Raw genomic sequence first — 19,014 nt, 5'->3', positions numbered from 1 at the left:
ATACTACTTGGCCAAAAAAAAGAAGGAAATCTTTCCTTTTGTGACAACATGGATGGACCTGAAGAACAATGAATTTTATACTAAGTAAAACTGGAACCATATAGACAGGGAGAGGTAGATTCCATAGTTTTAAGTTCTCTATGAACTCTGCACAACTTTCCTGTTTCCCTCCTCAAACATTGTCCTCCTCAAAATTTTATAAATAATTAAAAATGGTGAAACTAAAAAAAATTAAACATCAAATATCTAAATATAATTTTACATGTCATGGAGTGAATTGCTTCATTATTTAATTTTATTTTAGAGCTCTCACTGACTTTCCAATTTTTTTTAACTTGAAAATTTTGAATTATAAAATAAAGTGGGGAGATTAATGTAATGAACTCCATATACACATTACTCAGCTTGAACAACTATCAAACTTATTTTATCTGCAAACCTACCCACTTTACCACCAATTTCATAGAATGCTAAAATAATTCCCAGATATCTTACTATTCTAAGCTTAAGTATTTGAGAATGTAAGAACTTTTTAAACATAACCATTAATATTATTAACACTCCCGCAATTATTAAGAAATATCTTTTAATGTCACGAAGTACTTAGTGTTTAAATTTATTTAAGTGTTTTACAAATAATTTATCATTCCCTCACACTATGGAGGATACCTTTCTCAAGCATACCTTTGCTATCCAGGTAGTTTTTGACTAGGGGGAAGGCAGTTTCCCCACCCCATGGAAAGACCTCTCACCCTACCCTGTGGTCTATAGCCTGAGGCTAATCAAGTCTGAGTGTCAATAGGATTGCAGGCAGAGATGGGTCTCTGAAGATTTAGAATCTTTGCCTGATCTAATCCCTGATCTGGGGCTAAGTAAAGTAAGTAAAACAGACCCTGGTACACATATTGGTTCTTTCCAAAGATACCCAGCCCCAGCAGAGGGAGACACAAGCTATGGATTACTGATAGCTCCAAACTGTACTCAGGGACAGTCACAAACAGTGTCTGACATTGTCTTACACTAGAAAATGGGAGTTGTTGCAGATCTACATTATACATAGATACAAAACCAAACAGGCAGCAAAAATGGGGAGAGAGGAAAAAAAAATAAAACAAGCCCAAAAAGAAAGAAAAAGAGAATTCTCCAGAAGAAGAGCTAAATGAAATGTAGATAAGAAACTTATTGGATATAGAGTTTAGAATGATGATGACAAAGATACTCAACAGCAGGAGAAAAGATATAGTAACAATGAGGAATGACATAGCATAATAAAGAACACAGTGGAAGGAATACACAGCAGATTAGGGGAAGCCAAGGATTAAATCAATGAATTAGAAGACAGGGTAGAAAAATTCAATCAGAGAACCAAAAAGAAAAATCAATTAAAAAACAGGAGGATAGCTTAAGGAAGCTATGGGACTACAAGAAATGTAACAATATTGACATAATAGGAGTTCCAGAAAAGGAAGAAAGTGAGCAAAGTATGGAGAACATGTTTGAAGAAATAATGGCAGAAAACTTTCCTAAACTGGTGAAAGAAAAAGTCACACAAATTCAGGAAGCAGAGAGTCTCAAGCAAGAAGAACCCAATGAGGCCCACGCTCAGAAACAACATAATTAAAATGCCAAAAATTAAATACAAAAAAGAGAATCTTCAAGGCAGTAAGAGAAAAGCAATTGGTTACCTACAAAGGAGCTCCCATAAGGCTACCTGATTTCTCATCAGAAACTCTACATGCCAGAAGGGAATGGCAAGAAGCATTTAAGGTAATGAAAAAGCAAGGAATTGAATCCAAGATTACTATATCCAGCATTGCTATCATTCAAAAGAGATGATGAAATAAAGAGCTTCCCAGCCAAAAAAAGACTAAAGGACTTTATCACCACCAAACCAGCACTGTAAGAAATGCTAAAGGGACTGCTGTAATGAGAAGAATAGAGAGAGAAACATAGGCATGCAGAATTAAAATTGCAATAAATAAGTACCATCAATAATAACTTTAAATGCAAATGGATTAAATGCACCAATCAAAAGATACAGGGTAGCTGAATGGATAGAAAACATGGTCCAATTATATGCTGTCTACAAGAGACCCACATCAGAATAAAAGATTCACAAAGGATGAGAGTGAAGGGATGTAAAAAAAAAAAATGTCCCATGCCTATGAAAATGGAAAAAAAAAAAGAAAAAAGCTCAGGTACCAAAACTCATATCTGACATAATAGACTTCAAAATGCAGTTCATAACAAAACACAATAGAGGTCACAACATAATACTAAAGGGATTGATCAAAAAAGAGGATATAATGCTGGAAAACCTATATACCCCAATATAGGAGCACATAAATATATATTAAAAATATTCTGGAGAATTTTAAGTGAGAGATAAGCAGCAATACAGTCATAATAGGGGACTTTAACACCCTACTGACTTCACAGGATAGATGTTCCAGACAAAAAATTAATAAGGAAAGAGTGGCTCTAAATGACACACTGGATCAGATGAATTTAACTGACATCTATAGAACATTTCACCCAAAACTGCAGAATATACATTTTTCTCAAGTGCATATGGGTCATCCTCAAAGATAAACCACATGTTAGGACACAAACAAGTCACAACAAGTTTGAGAACATTGAATAATATCAAGCATTTTCTCAGATTACAATAGAATGAAATTAGAAATCAACCACAGTATAAACACTAAAAAACATGCAAACACATGAGGTTAAATAGCATGTTATTAAACAACCAGAGGCCCAGTGCACGGATTCATGCACCAGTGGGGTCCCTCGGTGTGGCCTGCGGGGATCAAGTTGAAACCAGCATCCAACATCCCCCAAGAGATGTAGTAGTGTGGGAAGTGGCAGGAGGACAGGGAGGAGCTGATCCCACTCATCCCAGCCTGCTCATCCTGGTCAGCTGAATATCTGTCCCTGTCTTCCACCGCTGCCCCTTGTATCTCCTGGTCTGGCGCATTCAGCTATGGAGAAGTGGGTCCCTAGGGCCGAGTTCCCATGGCCTTGCTAGGGAGGCAGACTAAGGGGCTCGGAGAAATGGGGTAAGTGCCTGCGGGGCACCTGGGGCAGACCAGAGAGTCACAGTAGCTGTACAGCAAGGCCGCCACTTCACAAGCCATCCTGCAAGTCCTGGGGTGTCTCTGGTCTGATAGGAGGAGGCAAGTGCTAGGGACAGAGATTGTGGTCTCTTTTCTCTCCCTCCGTCAAACCAAAATGGTCCCAGCTGCCCAGGAAGAATGCAGCCGGAAGGGTTGATGGGGGTCAGGGGTGCTGCCGGAGTGGTTCCTGGGGAGCGGTGTAATTTGGGCCGATAGCCTGGCCTCCCAATGCGAACTGTAGCTCAGGCCCACCTGCTGGCGATCTTTCATAGACTCAATCACCTGTTTCTTTTTTCATCTGCCCAAGTTGACTGGCCCCTAGTGGTCAGTGTGTATCATAGTGACTGGTCGACCAGTCACTTAAGCTTTTATATATATAGATGAATGGGTTACAAATAAGATCAAGAAAGAAATAAAAACCTTACTGAAACATATGAAAATGAACATACGAAACCCCAAAATCTATTGGACACAGAGAAAACAATCCTGAGAAAGAAGTTCATAGCCCTACAAGGCTTACCTAAAAAAAACAAGAAAAGTTAATAATAAACAATTTAACCCTACAAATTAAAGAATTATAAAGAGAACAAGAAAAGCCCAGAGTAAGTAGAAGGAAGGAAAGAAATAATAAATATTACAGCAGAAATAAATGATGTAGAGACAAAGAAAAAAGCAATATTTAAGATCTATGAAACCAAGAGCTGGTTCTTTAAAAAGTTAAACAAGAATGATGAACCATTAGCTCGACTCATCAAGAAACAAAGAGACACTGGGAAACCAAGATGGCAGCATAGGTTAACGCCAGAGATTGCTGCCTCGAACAACCACTTCAGAGATATAACTAAAGGACAGAATGGACATCATCCAGAACCACAGGAAGGCTGGCTGAGTGGAAATTCTACAACTAGGAGGAAAGAGAATATCATACCCAGACTCAGAGGAAGCGCAGTGCTGAAGTGAAATACTCAGGTGCGGAGTGTGCGTGGAGCAGGCTGGCGGCAGAGGGCGAGGTTGTTGTTTTCAATCGGGAGGGAGTTTCAGACTCTGAGCTCCAGATCCGGGCGAGTCTTTAGGGACCAAGACTCAAACGGGAGAAGCGGGACTGTCTGGCTTCGGTCAGAACTCGAAGGCAGCTTTCTCTCCGAGGTTTGCAGCAGTTGCTGGGACTCTGAGAGGCGGAGCCTCTGTGGACTGGACTGAGAGCAGCCATAACTGCTTGTTCCGCCTGCCTTGTAGATCCCCAGGGACCCACCCCGCCCAAGCCCTGCGCAGAGCCATTTGCCAGATAGCCTCAGGCAAAGGCTAGATTAGCACCGCCCTAGAGATCCAGCACAGAAGCTCTTCCACTACAGACACAGCTGACTCTCATAACCAGTTAGCCTGGAGGTCAAATCACCCCTGGTATTGCCGACAATCAAGGCTTAACTACAACAAGACTGCCCACAAAGACCACTAGGGGGTGCACCAAGAAAAGATAAAAAAATGCAGAGACAAAGAAACAGGACGCAAATGTCAGAAATGGAAGATATAGAGCTCAAAACCACACTTTTAAGGTCTCTCAAGAACTGTCTAGAAGCTGCCGATAAACTTAGTAAGGCCCTTGAAAAGACTGGTGAGACCGCCGATAAATGTAGTGAGATCCTCAAGACATCTAATGAGACCCTCGATGTTGTGATAAAGAACCAACTAGAAATTAAGCATACACTGACTGAAATAAAGAATATTATACAGACACCCAACAGCAGACCAGAGGAGCGCAAGAATCAAGTCAAAGATTTGAAATGCGAAGAAGCAAAAAACACCCAACCGGAAAACCAAAATGAAAAAAGAATCCGAAAATACGAAGATAGTGTAAGGAGCCTGTGGGACAACTTCAAGCATACCAACATCAGAATTATAGGGGTGCCAGAAGAAGAGAGAGAGCAAGATATTGAAAACCTATTTGAAGAAATAATGACAGAAAACTTCCCTACCTGGTGAAAGAAATAGATTTACAGGTCCAGGAAGCGCAGAGAACCCCAAACAAAAGGAATCCAAAGAGGACCACACCAAGACACATCATAATTAAAATGCCAAGAGCAAAAGACAAAGAGAGAATCTTAAAAGCAGCAAGAGAAAGAAACCCAGTTACCTACAAGGGAATACCCATACGACTGTCAGCTTATTTCTCAACAGAAACTTTGCAGGCCAGAAGGGAGTGGCAAGAAATATTCAAAGTGATGAATACCAAGAACCTACAACCAAGATTACTTTATCCAGCAAAGCTATCATTCAGAACTGAAGGTCAGATAAAGAGCTTCACAGATAAGGAAACGCTAAAGGAGTTCATCACCACCAAACCAGTATTATATGAAATGCTGAAAGGTATCCTTTAAGAAGAGGAAGAAGAAGAAAAAGGTAAAGATACATATTATGAACAACAAATATGCATCTATCAAGAAGTGAAGCTAAGAATCAAGTGAATAAATAATCTGGTGATCATAATAGAATCAGGGACATAGAAAGGGAATGGACTGACTATTCTTGGGGGGGAAAGGGGTGTGGGAGATGCAGGAAGAGACTGGACAAAAATCGTGCACCTATGGATGAGGACAGTGGGTGGGAAGTGAGGGCGGAGGGTGGGGCGGGAACTGGAAGGAGGGGAGTTATGGGGGGAAAAAAGAGGAACAAATGTAATAATCTGAACAATAAATATTTAATTAAAAATAAAAAAGAAACAAAGAGAGAGGACCAAAATAAATAAAATCATAAACAAAAGTGGTGAAGTAACAACTGACACCGGAGAAATACAAAGGATTTTAAGAAAATACTATGAACAACTATATATGCCAACATGCTGGACAATGCGGATGAAATGGAGAAATTCCCAGAAAAAGACAGTCTTCCAAAACTGAATAAGGCAGAATTAGAAAACCTGAGTAGACCAATAACAATTGATGACATAAAAGCAGTAATAAAAAAACAAAAACAAAAACAAGAAACCTGCCAGCAAACAAAAGCCCTGGTTCAGACGGCTTCACAGGGGAGTTTTACCAAACATTCAAAGAAGACGGTTTGGCTCAGTGGATAGAGCGTTGGCTTGCGGACTGAAGGGTCCCAGGTTCGATTCCGGTCAGAGGCGTGTACCTGGGTTGCGGGCACATCCCCAGTAGGAGATGTGCGGGAGGCAGCTGATCGATGTTTCTCTCATCATCGATGTTTCTGACTCTCTGTCTCTCTCCCTTCCTCTCTGTTAAAAATTGATGAAATATATTTTAAAAAACAAACAAAACCTGAGCTTAACTTTGCTCCTTTACATAACATCCTCTGAAGTCATTTATTATACATGTCTTCTGTGTCAGACACAGTGATATGTTTTAGGAATATAGTGAGAAACAAGTTTTGTCTTTACCAACATTGAACTCTACAAAGAGTTTACAACTGAATGAGTAACCCTTGTCTCTGTCAAGCATTCATTCCCTTCTCTTTTGCAATTAGCAAAATTTATTCCAACTGTCACTAGTAGAAACTCTAAAATGTCTTCAAAGGAACATGTGCAGTTCTTGATTTTTCATTTATATCAATTTCCTCTCAGTTCCAATTACAGGTTTTATATTGGTTGCTAGCATGTGGTACCAAGAGCCCTGAAGCATTTACGCAAGCAGAAAGTAAAAAACACATAAAGCTGCTATGAGAAGGTCAAAAGTGAAAAGCTAGATTTAGACAGCTAATAGATGTAGGTTTACTTGGAATTTGTCCCTGCAATATGTTTGCAACTTTAACAGGATTCCATATCTGTGAATTAGAATTGTATTCTGTGCAATTTATATAAAGTAAGGAGTGGATATTTTACTATGTAGATTTGGACTGATAATATGTACTTCATGGGGGGATATATAACTGGGACTCCATAAGCAATGGAGAGCTGTGAGAAAGTTCTCTCTCCACTCTACCAGGTGCCTCAATGTTGTTCCTTCCTCCCATTCTACTTCCATGCCCACATCCAAAATTTCTCACACCAAGAATGAATCTATATAGGTACAGAGTGAGTATCCCCTTTTTTATGACCTTCCCTCAGCTTTCAGAAAATTTTATAAAAATTGCATTAGCAAATTGGAAGTTCAAAATGTGATCCAAAACACATTCTCAGAGCCAATTGTAGATTTCCTTTCATTACTGCAAAGGCAGTAACAATGTGCTATGAGATTTTTTCTCAATGTGTAGGTGGATTGAGAACATGGCTCTCTCTGCAGTTTTAAATTTACCAGTATTCTCTTCTGCACTCTCCTTTCTTTTTTCTTTTTGTTTTCCCTCTCTGCCAACCATTTTTAATGAAACAAATCTCCAGAAAATCATAAAATTACAGAAAATTGTAACTAGGTAAGACCTGAGAGATCATATATTCCATTTTATTCGTTTTAGAGATGGAATTGAGATTCATTTTTTAATAATTTGACAGATATTGTGATCTAAAAAACAGTATTCTAAGAAACATAAATGCTGTTAGAAGGAGAGTTTCCCAGACAGAATGATATTTTGGAAGAGTAATATTTTGCATAGTCTGCAAGTTCCTGCAGGTAATTAGACAGATGGTTCCTTGATTAATCTCTAAGTCAGTTCAGGTTTCCTCTCTTTAAAAGGGGGTGTAACTCAGCCAGAAGAAAAGATGAAATACTGCCATTTGCGACAACATGAATGGATCCTCAGACTACCATGCTAAGCAAAATAAGTCATACACAAAAAGTAAAGAACCTTATGATTTCACTCATATGTGGGATATAAAACTGAAAACAACAAGTGAGCAAATAAAAAAAAAACACCTCATAGACATAGACAACAGTATGGTGGCTACTAGAGGGAACAGGGGTGGTGATAGTTAAAGGTAATGGGAGTCAAATACAAGATTTGACTTTGGGTGGTGTGCACACAATGCAATATACAGAGCATGTATCATAGAATTGTACACTTGAAACCTATATAATTTTATTACCCAGTATCACCCCAATAAATTTAATTTTTAAAATTAAGGAGACAATAAAGGGATGGGGAGATTTTGTACACAGTTAAAAAGCATAGATGAGGAATATAGAATCCCTTTTCAATAAGATTGTGTTTAACTTTTATCTATTAGATGAGAGATTGATTACATGATGTCATATATATTATATATATAATATATTACATTATCTGTAATAATATATCTACACAGTGTGATTGGCAATTACAGTGTTTGTTGATTATATGTGTAAATAATACATTTAAATGTTTTTATTGGTGTATATACATATGTGTTAATTTGTAAAAAAAAAAAAAATGAATTTACCTATTATGTGAATTCCATCTCATTCTAACTACATTTGCCTATTTAGAGGTTTAGATGGGGGAAAACATGATTATCAATAACTAAAAGGAAAAGAGAAAGTAAAGGGAAGACAAAATGTTATGCGCTAACCATGGGCCAGGCACTGAACCAGTGGCTTTCGATATATCCTAATTAATCTCTAAAATAGCATCAATAGGTTGGTATTTCTTCATCTTAGAGACAAAAACTTAAGGTTTCAGAGAAGTGAAGTGTCTCCTTCTGGGTCACATAGATGGCAAGTGGCAGATTATGGGTCACTGCTAAAGTAAAATTGGTGGTAAAGAATAAAAAAACTAGCCAAAAGTAAAAGTGTTTACTATTCCTAAGTATTTTACATATATTAATCCATTTTATCATCACAAAACCCAACGGGGCTAATGTTGTTATCACTGTGTTATAGAGAGGAAAACTGAAGCCACTAGGAACTTCCATAACTTGCTGAAGTGCACACAGGTGGGGAGCAACACATCCAGGATGCAAAGCCAGGTGGGCTCTGTACGTGCTGTCATTTACCTAATGCTCTCCAAAGTAGGAACCCTTTATTCCTCACCATGGTCAACCTTCTGAAAAATAGATTGGAACACAAATCTTGCTAAATTATCAATCACATATAGTGCTAATATCCAGACCCAATAATCAAAACAGACTGATGCTTAAATGGCTTACAACGATATGTACAGGTATTTTCTTCTCCTACCATTGCAAATATCCTAAATGTTTGCCTGAAATGAGAAGTAATTTTATGAGAGAGATAGGAAAGAATCATGTTCACAGTTTGCATCTCATTTTAGATGAAAATAATCCTAAATATTATCCTAGCTAATAATAGACACACATGGTAATTGACCGTACCTTTGCAACGCCTCCCATTGGCTAATCGGCAAGATATGCAAATTAACCACTGACAAAGATAGTGGTTAATTTGCATACATAGGCGCGAAGTGGCAGAGTGAATACTGAAGGCGGCTCTAGCCTGAGCAGCAAAGACTGAAGGTGGCTCCGGTCGGAGCAAAGGCCTGGGTCCTGGGTGCCGGAGGAAAACCGGTGCCAGCAGCCAGGGGAAGGGAAGGCCAATTGCACGAATCTTTTTGTGCAACAGGCTTCTAGTATTTTATAAATAATTACTGACATGTTTTGGAAAGGCCTGATGTTTATCTTTTCTGATGTTTATCTTCTTTCTCATTTTTCTTATATTTTTATCACTCAAGGGGTTTTAATTTATTTCTATATTGGCAAAGATACATTGGCACAAGGTTTAGAATACAGAGAAATTACTTAATGTTAAATGGAATATATAGCACTGTATTAGTTATATATTAACAAACAGGTTTCTGCAATAGAAACCAGAAACAACAATGTTGCATAAAAGAATTTTGGAGAAGGCAGTCCACAAGGGGCACAGAAGTTCCAACATGAACCCAGGTTTAGTCTGTATTTCTGCTCCAAGATGTCCACTTGGGACTGACTCATGACTTTCACATTCCAGAAAAAATGAAAAAGGAAGATAGGAAAGGGAAGAGGGATGCTCCTTTCACCTGGGTTAAGTCTCTTAAAGAAGCCTTCCTGGAAGTTCCACACAACCTTTTTCATTTATATATTATTTAAAAAACTTTTTTCTTAAATATTTGCTGTTGAAAGTATTACATATGTCCCCTTTTTTCCACCATTGACCCTTCCTAGCCTGCCTCTGCCCCCTGCCCCAGCCATTAACTGTGTCTGTGGATTATGCATATATGCATACATATTCTTTGGTTGATCTCCTCCCACCCACCCACCCTGTTATTGCCTAGAAATTAGCCACCTGGCAAAACCTAGCTGTAAAGGGAATGGTGAAGTAGTGTTTTATTTAAGGTTGTATGATGGTTTGACATCTTCAGATTTCATATTTGTTAAAAAAAAAAGCAAATATAGGGTGTCCCAAAAAATGTTTACATACTTTGAATAATTATAAAGGCAGTGTTTATTAAAATATATTTCATTTTCAAAATTGAGCTATCAGATGTTAAAGTATGTATGCAATTTTTTTTGTGGGAGACACCCTGCATATTCTATGGTAATGTCATCAATCCACCTCTTAGCTAAATATTATGTTTTTTAAATTAAACAAACATAATACGTTATCATGTTTTCTGAAATTCAAAAAGATCAATTGTCTTATAAAGTAAAAAAAAAAATAATGAACTTAATTTCCCTAGTGCATATTGTTGAATAAGCACTTATTGAATTTTTAATTACAAGCTAAAGTCGATCCTTGTCCTTGTTCATAGGGATCAAAGAGGAATAACAGTTTATCCTTCTCTTAAAAACTTACAATTTAATGAAGAACAAACACATAAAATTGTCATATTGCACAATGTTAAATATATGTGAGAAGTTACAGCTCTACAAAGAAGGAATAACTGAGTTGTAAATTAAGGGTGGACGTGAGAAGGGATTGGGAAAGCTCCCTAGAGATGAAATTTGATCTGGACTCAGAAAGTTGAGTAGGATTCCACTGTAAATCAAGAAAAGAACAACCCAGACAGAAGTAATAGGTTTCCAAAACCATATTGCATATGTATTTATGTTCAACATATAACGTTAGTTTGATGCTTGAAAACATGAGTTAAATGTATGGCCAGAAATCAAAGGATCTAAATCAAGGTCATCACACTACAACCCATTGCTAAATCTTACCTGTGCCATGGTTTTGGTAAATGAAGTCTTACTGGAACATAGCCACAATCCTTGTTTATATATCTACTAGAGGTTCGGTGGACAAAATCTGTGCACTCGTGGGGCGGGGCCCTCAGCCTGGCTGTGACCTCTCACAGCCTGGGAGCCCCACAATCAATTGCCCCACAGAGGGAAGCCCCTCCCACCCAGCTGGGGCTCCACCATGGATCACCCACACAGAGCAAGGCCTTGACCACCTGCTACAGCCTGCCGGTCGGTGGCCTGGGACTCCCTCTTTGTGACAATTGTGGAGCTCTTCCATTGATCACCCTGCTGGCCCGTGGCCTGGGCCTCCCTCTGCGGGGTGATCATGGAGTGATGACAGAGCCCCCGACCAATTGCATTGCACCTGCTTTGGCTGGCCTGGTGCCAGTGGGTGTCATAGCGTGGTTATCCAGATGGTCGTTCTGCTATTCAGCCATTCAGTTGATTTGCATATTATGCTTTTATTATCATAGACTAGAAGCCCGGTGCACAAAAATTTGTGCACTGGTGGGGGGGGTCCCTCAGCCCAACCTGTGCCCTCTCACAGTCTGGGACCCCTCAAGAGATAACCACCTGCTGGCTTAGGCCCGCTCCCCTGGTGGCAGATGGCACTCCCGATCCCATGGTGTCTGCCCCATCTCCCCCGGTTGCAGATGGCAGGCCCAGATCCTGAGCTGGGTTGGGCGGCTGCTCAGATAGTGCTGCCACCCGCCCTGCCCCAAACATGACAGGTCCAGATCCTGGGCTGGGGCGGGCAGCGGCTGGGGATCTCGCTGATGCCCGCCCTGCCCTACACATGGCAGGCCAGGATCTCACGCGGGGGCAGCCAGCAGCTAGGGATCGCGCTGCCGCCAGACCTAGGCAGGGTGGCGCAGCGGGATTTGCCTGCCGTATGCAAATTAGCCACCATCTTTTTTGGTGGTTAATTTGCATATCATGCTGATTAGCCAATGGGAGGTGTAGCAAAGGTACGGTCAATTACCATGTTTGTCTATTATTAGATAGGATGGCTGCTTGTACACTATAACAGCTGACTTAAATAATTGAAGCAGAGACTGTATGTCATCCATAAAGATGACAATAGTTACTACTGGCACTTTATATAAAAAGTTTGCTGACCCTGATCTACATTAAAGACATTTTGCACAGGTATAAATTATGATCTGATTATTTTAGGAATAAATTAAATGTAGGATGCCAAACATTCTCAAATTCCCTGGCTGCAACCACAAAGCAAAATAAGATGTTAAATTAAATATGGATAAATACAATACAGTCAGGGAATAAATATAATAAAACAACTTGACATCTCAAAAGAAACAACCACCACTGTAGCCTCTATGAAAATGGCAAATGTCCCAGATTTTACTCTTTTTTTTTCCACTTTTTTGTACCAGGGAAGCTGCATGTTATGATATTAGTAAATGCCATAATGGCAAATATGGATTTAATTCACTTATTAGAAAATTATAGGACAGAAACAAAAATAGAGAGAGAAACAATGTAAAGGAAGCAAGTTGTAAATATGTGTTTCCATTCAAGACTCTTTTTTCTCCTTGTGGTTTAATACCTTTGACCTGGATCAATCCTTCCATTTTCATAGGGTTCTGATACATTGATGCACTTGACAGGATCAATACAATTTGAATGGAGGAGGGAAAAATAAAGAAACTTATATCCCTCAAATAAGTAGGTCAGCCCAAAAGCATAAGAACAGACTCAGAGGATTGATTCAAATAGGGTTCCTTTACCCCTTGGAATCACAATATAAATATATCTTTAGCCCCTTTCCATGTCAGGTGACAACAGGGAAACTGAACATAATTGCTTCTTTGTCTCATTATATGTTTGTTCTGATCGGGTCATGATGAACTGAATCACTGATCAGCAGCAGGTCTGAAGGATTTATGGTAATATAAGAAATAGATTGGGGTAATACAAAAAAGTTTGAATTGAGAATTAGGGTGCTTATGTTAACCGAGTTTTATCACTGAAAAGAATCTTGAAAGTCATTGAGTTCAACATCACATTGTCCTGCAGGAAACCCAGGTCCAGAAAGATAACTTGCTCTAGTGTTAGTCAAGGCCCAATTGGACCTTGGTGACTTCAATCCTCTTCAACACCTGCTTTTTTAAGTAAAGCTGACATAAATCAAACAATGCTAAGAAAATTCTACATTACAGAATGCTAGCAGCCCACATCTTTTAAAATAAATAAATGAATCCTATTAAATTTAAAATAAAGGTCTTTTTTATTTTTGGCTTTGGGGTTCAGAATGTGACTTTCAGGTTTGGACGGGTCTATCGCCTTGGATGAGTGATTCCCACTATACTAGACAAAACATTGCATTCTGTCTTTTCCTTTTGTCTTCTGATTTTAAGGGGACACAAATGGGGAAAGCCAGGTTTGCAAACAGACATATCCTAGTCCAAATTTGAAAACTTTCACTTACCAACTCATTATCCTGTTTAAGATAAATTTCTCAAGTGCTCGCTTCGGTAACACATATACTAAAATTGTAACGATACAGAGAAGAATAGCATGGCTCCTGCGCAAGGATGACACGCAAACTCGTGAAGCGTTCCATATTTTAAAGGAAAAAAAAAAGATAAATTTATCAAACTCTGCCAGCCTTCATTTCCTTTTTGGGAACACAGCAATAATATACCTACATATTTGGGAATTGTTTTGAGTGTTTTAGTAAACTGCCTATAGACAATCACTATGCTCTATACACAATAAATGCTAGAGAGATGGAAGCTTAATTTATATTTTTCCCTTTTCTTCTTTGTCTGCATTTCCTCTTTGATAGTGAACTTTAAAAATATCCAGTCTTTCTATATAATCATCACTTTATATAGAGTTATTACAAATATGGCACACGTCGTTTTTAATTCTTTATTTATAAAGTAGGAAAAATGATCAATTCTTATAAGCCACTTGGTACTATAATTTTTACTTTCACTATATCTGCATTTGAAGTTAGGTATTTTGACTGAAGTGATCAATTTAGTATGTACCGATAAAAAGTTCCAACTTGATTTTCCTTTTAAAGAATTTTGTTTAATTTCTCATACGAACTACAGAAATTGACCAGTTTTGTCATAATTCAGACACAGCTCTAAGGATGGCATTTTACCCTGTGTATTGCATATTAAAAATGTTTTCCCTCAGTATCCAGTATGGTTATAGGTCCCTCCTTACCTCCAACAGTTGGTGTGTACCCTGGGTGTGTAAAGTCATTTCAGTATTGGCTCAGTTACAACAGAAAGTAATCAGATTAGTAAATCTATTCTCTCAAACTCATTGTGTGTATTCAGGAGACAAATGGAATTTTTCTTATAATTACACAACGTTTGGGGATTATTCACACCACTGCTTATTTTCTACTCCAGCTGGTGGTCCATGAGTCTATTGCTCTCTTTCTATTTAGTGAAATATGGATCAGAAGGCAGAATCAAGGCAATAGTTTTAAAAATTAAATTTATTTTGGAAAGTGAAATTTCAAGTTTAAAAATATAATCAGATAAGCTCTTTCCTTGTCCATAAAAGAAATCTAAAAATATGGAGAGTTATACAGTCTTTTCAAGTGCAGAAGTAACAAGCAAAAAGTCACCAGGATACCAATAACCCTAAAGAACTATATGTTTCAACAGATGATTTACTTTTGTGGTATATTGAACGAAGATTGTAGCGAGTGCCCTATCGCCATTTAGCTGGGGCAATTAATTTACCTATGCTACATTCACTTTACTAATTATTAATATACTAGTGGCTCAGTGGACAAAATTCACGCATTGGGGGGGGGGTGTCCCTGAGCCCGGCCTGCACCCTCTCCAATCTGGGGCCCCTAGGGGGATGTCCGACTGCCAGTTTAGGCCCAATGTGGGATGAGGCCTAAACTGGCAGTCGGACATCCCTCTTGTAATCCAGGACCGCTGGCTCCTAACCACTCACCTGCCTGCCAGCCTGATTGACCCTAACCACTCTGCTTGCCAGCCTGATCAACCCCAATGGCACCCCGCCCCCCTGGCAGCCTGATCACCCCTAACTGCCTACCCTTGCTGGCCTGCTCATCCCCACTGCCTGCCCTGCCAGCCTGATCACCCCCAATTGCCCTCCCCTGCTGGCCTGATCTCCCCTAACCACCTCTGCCTCAGCCCCACCACCATGGTTTTGTCTGGAAGAATGTCCAGAAGGTCTCCCAGAAGGTCTCCTGGTCTAATTAGCATATTAACCTTTTATTAGTATAGATGTAAAGCTAGTGAATTGCAATAATTGGTTGCCCAGTGATGTCTTTCTCTTGCTATTAATGTCTGTCTCCTCTTTTTATTCTGATACAAGCTAAATTAAATAATTTCCAAAGAAAGCTAGAGGTCAGATCCCCATTACTTTTCTCTCTCAGATGACAGAAGTAAAACTAAGGGGCCAATTCCTAGAGTTTGTGTCTCCATCTTCATTTCTCTTATGTAATTATCAATTTATCCTCTACCTTTATCTCTTTTTTTCTATCTTTCTCACTCTCCCTCCACTCTCTCTCTTTCTCTCTGCCTTTCTCTTTCTCTTTCTCTCTCTCTTATTCTGGATCTAGCCTACAGCTAGTATTACTAATGTAATAATATAGTCTCTCTCTATTTTATAAAGGACCAATTTCAAGCACCCAAAATTTTTTTAGCCTCTACATAACTCCAGTAGATAATACACTATATTCTACCATAATTGCATCCTGGTGTGTGTGTGTGTGTGTGTGTGTGTGTGTGTGTGTGTATGTGAGATACCTCTCTAAAGGAGAAAACTGAATACTTAATTATTTTATTTCTATAGGTGATTCTGGATGATTACCAATTCCTTTTTTTTTTGCTTGATTTGATTAATTTTTTTTTAATCTTTATTGTTGAAGGTATTACATATGTCTCCCTTGTCCCCCATTGACCCCTTCTAGCCTGCCCGCTCCCCCAGGACTTCACCACCTTATGGTCTGTGTCCATGGGTTATTCATATATGCATACAAGTTCTTTGGTTGACCTCTTCCTACCCATCTCCCCATCCCTGCCTTTCCTCTGTGTTTCATAATGGTGATACCTATCAATTTCTTAAAGCCAGTGTTTAAATTATTTTCTCACTTTTTTCCCCATTTTTTTTTCTCTTTTTCCCAATCTTTTGATAGTTGAGCTCTCCCTAAATTGTCTGCCTTTTCCTGTTGTTCCTTCTGGGAATATCCCCCAAGGGTACTGAACTCGTTGTTTTAGACATGAAGAAACAATACTAGAGAAATTCAGTGGCTTGCCTGAAGTCACACAGAGAGTTTGTGTCAGCCACCTGTCCTCTCTACGGGTGCATCTCAGGCTTCTGTGGTCTAGCCATTGCCTCTCCTCTATAGAGCTCCATTTCCATCATTTTCCACTCTCCAGCACATTATCCATTCCTGTGTTTTCCACATTCTCTCATCATCTTACCTGTTTTTCTGACCTTGATGCTTTCTCTAGGTTGTTTATTTCTAAATCTATTTTTCTGGTGAAAGGAAGAATGTTTCTATATAGTAACCATCTGATAAAGGAATAAATAACCTTAATAAGAAATGATGGCAATGCTGAGTAGAAAATGCTATGGTTATCAGTAAAGAGGCTAAAAATACTAGTATATGATGGGTGATTACAATGATGACATTTAGTATGGGGAAAAATAGGCAAATAGCAAAGAAATAGAATCAGATGCAGTGTTGTTTACCAGTAAAGGAAAATCTGGAAAACACTGACTGCAAGCCTATGAATGAAAATGGGGAGAACATTTTTAGTGAATATGGTGTGTGTGTGTGTGTGTGTGTGTTTGTGTGTGTGTGTGTGTGTGTGTGTATGTGTGTTCACCTGGCAAAAGAAAATCTTAGAAAAATCTGAAGAAAATATAAAAACCATGCCCAGGTTTAAAAAGTCTTGCTAATAGAATTTAGTTTTTAAAATATAAAAAACACGAAGAAATTTCAGAAATTTATTACAAGGAATGCCAATGGAACCTTTGGATTCATGTATAAACCCTCTTAGTGTTGAGTTTGACGTGGCCACAGGAGACAATGGGGATCTGCATATATTTAAAAAACATAAGGTGCAAAGTGACCTGCATTTGAAAACATATACTTAGGAACAGTGATACAATTATTTTTTCAAGGGAACACGGATTAAATATCATGGAAACTACCCTACTGCTGTAAAACTGATGTTGCTGAAATGACAGATAACTTTCCAAGGCAGGCATTTGACATGTGCCCTATGGGTCACTTGAAACTAGATATATATACAGATTATAAAGTCTGTGATAGATAATACATGATTGCAGGTGATTTGTAAAGTATCCAGGTATTTGCCATAACTATCTGGGTTAACGTACAAATACCTATAATTTAGAGATTATGGGACACTTTTCAGCGCAATTAAATTATTTCAATCTATTTAGGACTGTTATCCTATATAATAAAACCCTAATATACATATCGACTGAATGGTGGAAGGACCAGCCACTATGACGCACACTGATCACCAGGAGGCAGACGCTCAACACAGGAGCTGCCCCCTGGTGATCAGTGCGCTCCCACAGTGGGAGCACCACTCAAACAGAAGTCGGGCTCACAGCTGGTGAGTGCCATGGCTATGGCGGGAGCCTCTCCTGCCTCCGCTGCAGGCAGGTGGTAAGGAGCGAGTGGTGCTGGACTGCAAGAGGGCATAAGCCTGGCTGAGGGACTCCCCCCAGTGCACAATATTTCATGCACCAGGCCTCTAGTTAATTTAAAAACAAGTGGATTTCTCTTGTCCTCCTAATGTTTTACTTAGTTTATGATATGTTAAAACAATGTGCATATTGAAAATTGAACACTGTCACCCAATTATTTTCATTATTGATGAGATGTCATTTGCCTCACTTTTCAAAATGTAGCACTTTGAAATTGCCAGGCTGTCTAGCTGATGGTTTTCATGCAATCCTATGACCTTCTTATTTCTAACAAATTATTAAAATTGGATAAGTCAATCACTTAATTTCTACTATTCCAGTTTAGTTCAGCCAGGTATCCATGTAAACCAATTTATAATGAGAAAAGCAGCAGAATTTGAAGGAAAAAGGGAAAAATGAGCTGGAAGGCAGAGAGAAAAACATATTTCTCTCATAACAGATGCCAAGGTGTAATCATGAACTGTTATTTTGTTTTTACAAGTCTGTCTCTGCTAGACTATAAACTCCTTAAAGGCAGTAAGATTAACCATTTTATTTTAACACCCAGTACTAGCAGATAGAAGGCATTTAAGAAATGAGTGAAGGAAAAAGATGAGAGTCAGGAATAGATATTTCTGAAAGAAACAAAAATATTTGATATGGCCTTTAATTTTTTTTTAAATCCATGATTTTAAGGTGAATGAGAGTTTTCATGGTTTTATTTTTAACATTTATTTATTCTAAATGATTCATAAAATAAGTCTAAAAAGACACTGGAGGTGTCTGAAATTTGTGTCTGAAAATTTAACGAATAAGCCCTTTAAAAAATGGGTTACCTTAGGCTTAGAGACAAGAAGTTAGCACTGTTTTAATATGCATTTACTATGTAAATAATTCATCATTTTTCTTTTCTCTTTTAAAATGAAAAAAATCTTTTATTTCAGAATCCCACTTTTCTGTGTCACAATGTTTGCTCAACCCATGTGGGCAAATAGTGATGTTATATTAGGGAAGCGGCGCAAAGGGGGTGTTTAATTTCTCTTATCATTTCCAGACAGACTGTAATTAGAATTAGCCAGGGTTTTACTTAATTTTGAAGGAGTTCTTGTGAACAGCTTTCATATCCTTACTATAATTAACATTGGATCACTCCCA

General features: G+C 38.6%; 1 non-coding gene across 1 annotated transcript; it reads left to right on the top strand.

The window, feature by feature from the left end:
* The first annotated feature begins 13,646 nt into the window (after positions 1-13,646).
* LOC132232030 (U6 spliceosomal RNA) lies at positions 13,647-13,753 on the top strand. Its single transcript, XR_009452194.1, has one exon. It is a non-coding gene; the product is annotated as a U6 spliceosomal RNA (small nuclear RNA).
* Positions 13,754-19,014: the final 5,261 nt, after the last annotated feature.

Source organism: Myotis daubentonii, chromosome 3 (genome assembly GCF_963259705.1).
Source record: "Myotis daubentonii chromosome 3, mMyoDau2.1, whole genome shotgun sequence".
Taxonomy (NCBI): domain Eukaryota; kingdom Metazoa; phylum Chordata; class Mammalia; order Chiroptera; family Vespertilionidae; genus Myotis; species Myotis daubentonii.
The sequence above is the reverse complement of the archived record's forward strand: the minus strand, read 5'-3'. Positions and strand labels throughout refer to the sequence as shown.